The sequence below is a fragment of the Hibiscus syriacus genome, unplaced genomic scaffold, assembly GCF_006381635.1.
Source record: "Hibiscus syriacus cultivar Baekdansim isolate YM2019G1 unplaced genomic scaffold, ASM638163v2 tig00110209_pilon, whole genome shotgun sequence".
NCBI lineage: Eukaryota > Viridiplantae > Streptophyta > Magnoliopsida > Malvales > Malvaceae > Hibiscus > Hibiscus syriacus.
Window position 1 is genome coordinate 623,317 of NW_024062628.1, and position 7,460 is coordinate 630,776.

The 7,460-nt window shown below is 28.9% G+C and overlaps 1 long non-coding RNA gene and 1 other non-coding gene across 2 annotated transcripts; one reads left to right on the plus strand and one right to left on the minus strand.

Annotated features, from left to right (window-relative positions):
* Nucleotides 1-519: 519 nt before the first annotated feature.
* Nucleotides 520-2,894, minus strand: LOC120113547. Its single transcript, XR_005515320.1, has 3 exons — nucleotides 2,821-2,894; nucleotides 1,380-1,472; nucleotides 520-579 (listed from the first exon to the last, which is right to left on the minus strand). It is a non-coding gene; the product is annotated as an uncharacterized LOC120113547 (long non-coding RNA).
* A 2,490-nt stretch (nucleotides 2,895-5,384) lies between these two features.
* On the plus strand, nucleotides 5,385-5,470 carry LOC120113550. The gene has a single exon (XR_005515322.1). It is a non-coding gene; the product is annotated as a small nucleolar RNA SNORD25 (small nucleolar RNA).
* The last annotated feature ends 1,990 nt before the right edge of the window (nucleotides 5,471-7,460 follow it).

The window sequence follows — 7,460 nt, forward strand, 5'->3', positions numbered from 1 at the left end:
TACGTATACGAGATAGGGGTGTTAAAGAACCATAGCATTTATGAACTCCAACAAAAAAAAATTATTAAGTGACTGTAACACCCTTAACCCGTATATATCTCGATATACGAGTTAACGATGTCATATCAAACTGAAAACATTTACTGAACTGAAATTTCCGTAAAAAAAATTTTCTTTGAAAATACTCTTGTTCTAACTTTAAAAAAATATGTTTTAAAGTATATTTCATATTATAATTTCTTTCTTTATTACAATAAAATAAATTCATTATTTATTCAGTAATTTTACTAAACCATGTCTTTTCGTAAAACCTTTTAAAAACATAATAATGTAATAAATTCTTGTCATGCATAGTTATCAATAAAACTAAACTAAGTAAAATAAACTAAAATAATTCTAGTTTACTATTACAATTTATTTAAAATAAATACGATAATTAGAAACTATTGACCTAATTATACATGCCACTATAAGTCCAAAAGGAACATCATAGATGTCTTACTAATACTGATGATATATATGTCTTTCCAAAAGATGCTCCGATAGCTCCTTACCGATCGTACTTATCCTTATTAGAACCTACGCATGAAAATCATCACGCGCTAAGTATAACTTAGTGAGGCAGTAATACTAAAGGTGGGAATAATTAAATAAAATATCAAAATATATAAAATCATTAAAATAATACAGACTGAAATTCTTCAGAATATTCAAACCAGATATCTCATGTTGAACTTTATAATAAACCTGGAAATAATCATCTGATAATTTTCACAAGATCATAAGTAATCGGATCAGACAGAATAATCAGTTTATAATTCTTTGTAGTCAGACACTTTTCAGAACTTTCTTATTTCATTTTTATAGCCCAAAGTATATTTTAAGAGAATGTAAGATACGTGAGTCAGACGAGTGTGCGCAATACAAATATCAGATCATCAGTCGGAACAGATAAGCACACATAGTGCTATCACATCGGAAATAACAATATGCACACCAAGTGCATTCAGATAAGAATATATATATACTAGTGTACACTCCGGTACACCACAGTATATCAAAATCAGAACAGATAATCACTCCACCTCATGGCATGCCAATTGTACCTTTAACTCTCAATATAACATATAGTAGGCTTTTAGTTCATTTCTTAACCATTTGATAAACATCATATCAGATTCGAAAATATATTTAATTCACATTCTTAAAATGTGACATGGACAGTTCATGTCCAAACACTTTCATAAAACTTATTAAAGAAATTATGGATATAATTTAATAATCAAAACATAATTCATATCTTTGAAATAAATAAGATGAGGTTGACTTATCGCAAGTCGTCCTCGATCAAAATAATTAAATAAATAAATTGCACTCACTTTTGCCTCACTTAAGAACTTGTATACAATAATACTAGTCACAAGCTTTGTCCTTTCCTTTCAGATTGTTCGGATTGCTAGTTTTATTGAAATCTGACAATACGAAATTATAACACAAAATGTTTAAACTACATATTAGTATCGTTCTAACATAAGCTCATTTTTGACATTTGAGAATCTATAAAATAAAATCGATAACTAAATCGATATCAACCTAAATCATAACTCCATTATAACGTCAAACCACATATTTTTGAATTCTTTCTAAAATTCAACTCAACTTTTCCTTTAATTCATAATGGTCCTTCGTCATTATGATAATTTTACATTAATTACTAAAATTCCAGAACTTGAATAAAATACCCAAATATTACTTCTTCATTTAAGAACTTGTAAACAAGTCCCCAAAGTTTTGGAACCTTTCGATTTCCACCATCTAACCATTAGAATGAATTCTTTTAGAATTCTTCTCAACATTTCCAATTTATTCAAAAATGGTCTCTTGCCATTTAACTTCAATTCCAAGCATCCAAAAATATATTCAACATTTAAACATTATTTTTCATCTTCTAATCCATTTCAACTCAAATTCTACAAATTTCCATATTCAGACAACTTGTGCTATCTTTAAAGAATCAATATTATGTATTAATTTACACACTGGAATTTGATTCCGTTTCTTCCATTGAAAACTAGACTCGAATAATAATCTATCCATATAAAGAACTCCTTCTAATTCAATCTGTACAATTTATGGTGAATTTTTAAAGTTGACTGACAGAATCTGTTTTATGCAGAATCTGCTGCCCGTTTTTAGGACCTTTCCTCGGTTAAAAATTCATATATTTTTTTATACACCTTGAAACTGATCCCCGTTTGTTTTAAAAGAAACTAGATTGATATACGAACACAATATATAAAAATCACATTCTAATCATTTTTATAGAATATCTGGTGAATTTTCAAACTCACTGCCAAATTCAAAATCTAAACTGTTTTCATTAACTTCATCCTTAAATTCTTCATCAATCCTTACAACCAATTCTTTAAAATCACTTAACTCTTCATAACCCCAAAAGTATCTGCTGAAACTAAGCCAAACCTCAGCTTCTTCAAAATTTATCAAAATAAAACAAATCAATTTTATCGTTCTCACCCACCAAATTCATAGCTGAATCACTAAACTAGTCTCTCTAATATATTTTTTTCCACTTTCAAGCTTAGTCATGCTTCCATTACACTCCTAGAACCAAAATCCCAATCTTATATCTTTGAATTCTCATTTCCCGTTCAACCTCCAAAATCACAACTTTCATAAATCAACATGAAACAAAGAAATAATTATACCATATTGTAGAGAAAATAGTGTAAGTAAATTTCTTATTTCACGTTTTAGTCCCAAAACTCACTAAATTTGGTCAAAAATGGAAGAAAATCTTACCTTGGCTATGGGTTTCAGCAACCTGCTGGAGGAGAGAAGAGAAGTTCACGAGCATTCTAAAAAAAATCTCTTACTTTAACCCATAAAAAAATCAATTATAACTAATTTTTTTTTATTTTAGGCTAAAAGACTAACTTACCATTAATGAATTCTCAAAATTACACCCATGCCAGTCCATGACATCATCCCTTACCTCATCAAATTCAGAAAATATCTTAATTCTAATTTTCCATGTTTGTCCTTGTAATTTTTGAAATTTACAATTTAGTCACCTAATTCCAAAATTTTGGCTTAACATGGAAAATCGGCCTTAATTCCATTGATACATGTTAAATTTCACTTTTCTAAAATATATAAATAATATTTCCAACCTTTATCTAGTATCCTTCACATTTTTGTGAAATTTTGATTCGATCTGATTATCCGATTTAATACCGAACTTTACCACTTTATAGCCTTTAACACAAATCTCGTACCGAAAATATGATTCCCACTAAAATCATTGTTTTCGACCAAACTTTTCATTTACGGCTAAAATATATAACTTTTAAAAATTACAAATTTCAGTCCCTACACTTTTCTAAGTTTATACTTTAGCCACTAAACTTTTAAAACTTACATTTTAGTCACTGGTCAAATTTTTGGGGTATTACAGTGACCTTAGTGGTTAGAGAGAGTATTATTCTCCTTTTGATTTTGAGTTCGAGAAATTATATCTACATAGTGTGTATTGTTAATGATTAAAAAATTACGAACACATATTACCTTGTTATAACCTCATACTATTAACAAAAAAGTATTGATACTTTAAAAAGAGAAGTAATACTTACCATTTCTAAAAGGTATTGATACTTTATTTTTTGTTCAATATTTCAAAAGTATCAAAGCTTAAAACAATTTTGATACCTATGAAAGGTATCTATATTTTAAGCCATGTAGCAACTTTGCTTGATAACAGTGAAAAAAATTGTTTTACACTTTATTTAAGTTAAAAAGGAGTCTATATATTTTGAAAGATTAATTTTAAAAGATCGTAATACATTATAATTACGTTGGGTAAACAATAACTAAATACATATCCAAATTGACATTTAATGCCTAGGCCAATAACAATGAATGATTTTATATGACATTAATACTTTAAGAATGAAGAATATTCTAAACTGGAGAGTCAATTTGAAATATAGAGTATAATTTAGGGATGTAAAGTTAAATAACCCAAAAATTTCTTAGTTTATAGTAGGGTTGTTCATGGATGGTTAACTGTACTGTTTAGCCTAAACGGTCGGTTAACCGTTATAACTGTTATGAGATTTTTTTAATCTTAACCTAATCATTAAGAAACGGTTAACCGCTAATGGTTTGGTTACAGGTTAACCTACAACTAACCTATTACAATTTTTTGTCATTTTGTTTCATAATTCATACTACAAAAAAGTAGCACTTAACACATACTTAAACCGGTGTAAGTGAATAAAATAAACAAGTGTATCACTTAACACATACTTACACCGGTGCAAGTGAATAAAATAAACAAGTGTATCACTTAACACATACTTATACCGGTGCAAGTGAATAAAAACAAAAAAGTATATCACTTAACACATACTACACCGGTGTAAGTGAATAAAATAAAAAAGTATAACACTTAACACATACTTACAACGGTGTAAGTAAATAAAATAAAAAGTGTAACACTTAACATATACTTACACCGATGTAAGTATGTATATCTTCCAATATCTTAGTACCTAACGATAAACATATAATTATATTGATGTAAGTATGTTTCTATATTTTCAAAGAATTTAATATATATATATATATATATATATATTAAGTTATTTGTGTACAATTTTATTATATATATATATTATAAATAATAGAAACTTATATTAAGTTACTTATGTAAAATTATAATAAATTAAAAATTTAATTTATTAACGGTTAATTGTTTATTAAAATTCGTAACTGTAACCTTAATCGTTAACCATTATTTTTAACCGTTCGATTAACCAAAATCATTTAGTATTAAAAATTCAATTAATTAACCTATTAAATATAACAGTTATATCAATTAATAGTTTCGATTTATTTCGAACACCCTAATTTATAGAGCATATTGTGCTAATATGTGAAATAGCCTATTCTTCAAAAAAAAAATTAAAGGCCCAAATTAGAGTAACCTAACAGCAGCAAACCCAATACATGGGCCGAAATTAGGGTAAACTAAACTAAAGGCAAAGCCGAGCCTCCAGCGCTTCCACTGTATAAATCAGCTTCCATCCCCCTTTCTGGTCATCCTCCTTCGCCTTCAAACCCTAGGGTTTTAGTTGCGATTCAGAAAATAAAAACCCTTTTTTCTACATATATTCTTTTTGAAGCTTCGCTATCTGGTCAGTGTGGATTTAATCCGTTCCCATATGACTCGTTCCCTTGAAGCGAAATTCATTGTGTTGCTTGGTTTTTTCCTATCCCTAAAGTTTTATTCTCGCTGCTTTCGGGAGTACAATTGGGCAACTATATTTTAAATCATTTGTTTCTGGGAGTGCTGTGTTTATCTGAATAACAATGATGAGTTATAACAGACCTGTAATGATTTGCGAATATGATCGCAGATTCTTATGAACATCTAAGGGACTGAGTTCTTCTCTGATAAATACGCTCCAAATTTCCTTCTTTTTCTGATTTTATCGAATGGACTGTCTTCTTTTTTGGTTTTTTAAAACCTGATTTTGATAATGCTAGAATCTGGCTTTTAGTGATAAAAAAGGAGCCTGGAATGATTGTTCTTTCGCTGTCCAGTTCCTCTAAAGTACTAGGACCGAACTCCTCCAAATATAATTTTATTGAAAGTATACCCTATAGGTTCTATTCTAGATTGTTGTAAATATACTGTCCTTATAATTATGTTCTCGTTCATTTATCCAATTTGATCACTCTTATCCCATATTTCATATAAATCATATGGTCAAACTAATAATTAAATCTTTCATTTTTAATGAATGACTTATGATTATGTATTTTTTTCATAAACTATATGTTGTGAAACCATTATTAGGGAGTGAATCAACGTCCTAAAGGGTCATCTATTGCATAAGTGTAACAGAATACTCTATATTCATGGAGTATAGAGCAGGGGGAGAGTTGTACCTGGGATGGGCATGAAAATTCAAAGTGTAGTCAATTACTTGTTTCCCCCCCCCATCTTTTCTTTACTGTAATCATCATTATCTTTTCATTTGGTTTCAACATACTTCATTTTTCTATTCACTACATTGGTGCTTTCATTATCTGTGGCAAAAATGGTCGACGGTAAACAAGTCAAGCAACTTGATGACGATGAGCAAAGCCCGCGAGACTCAATTCCAGATCCGTTGTATTTTTTTTATCGAATTTCGTCTCCTTGATGACCAACGAATGATGCTTCAGGAGATACTTGACGGGTTATTAATTTTCCCATCTCAAAAAACAATGGCAGATCATGTAAGTGATGAAGCGACATTGCAGCAATCTTCTCAATTGGATTATTCAATAGGCTTCTCTCAGTTACCAGAGCAACAAATTAATCTGGACAACGGAATTGATCTGTCATTGGGTGATTCTAAACTCTTTTTTATCCACCCAAACATGACGCCTGGGGGACTAAAAGAAGAACATGATGTTTCTCACGTGTTTGATAAAATGCTATAAAAGTTAATGATGTTGTATTTGATCAATCAATCGATGATGCTATGAGAGCTGATTTCCGACTTCATCCAAATCTCAGTTTGGTGGGATCTCTGAAATTAGTTTCCTTGGAAACTCAAGGTTTTCCCTATCGATTCAAGTTGATGTTAGAAAATAGTATTGTTGTAAAGTGAAGATGTTAATATTGACAAGCACAAATAATAAATAAATAAAATGTATTCACTGTAATGACGTTTAACACATTTTTTTTTCAAATATTGTACACCCAAAATTAGAAAATAAAACTCATTTGGCATTGCTCTTTTCAAAGATAAAAGTATAAGAGAATGGTAGAGAAAAGAAGAAATTGATATATAAAATAATGAAGTATAGTTTTATATTTATGAGGAAAAAATAAGGTGTAAATCAATAATAAATAAATGTGGTTATTTTAAAATGTCAACCACGTTTCAATATCTTCTAAATATAGAAAAAATCTTTTCTAAATGATATTTTATTTAATTATTTGTATTATCTAACAATCCCCACTAATGCAAATAAATAAAAGATTATTGAAAATGATAAAACAACGAAATTAATTGTTTAAGCACTAGTATATGTTAGATTTGAACTAGTACATAGTGAAATAAGGTGGCGTTTGGATCGCTGGAATGTTTCTGAGGGAATTGGAATTTGTCAGGAATTGGAATCCAATTCCATATTCTGTTTGGTTCGCAGACATGTTAGATGAATTTGATTTTAGTAATGTAAAATGACAGAATTGCCTTTCTTGTTTTTTTTTTGCTTAATTTTAGTTTGTTTTATAAATTACATGTAGCAATATATTATAAAAATTAAAAAAAATTAAATTTTAATTTTATTGATTGATTATTCATTTCAATAAATTATAAAAATCATGCTAATAAACATCATAAGTTAAAATCATCCCAATTAGGGATGGCCATAGGTTG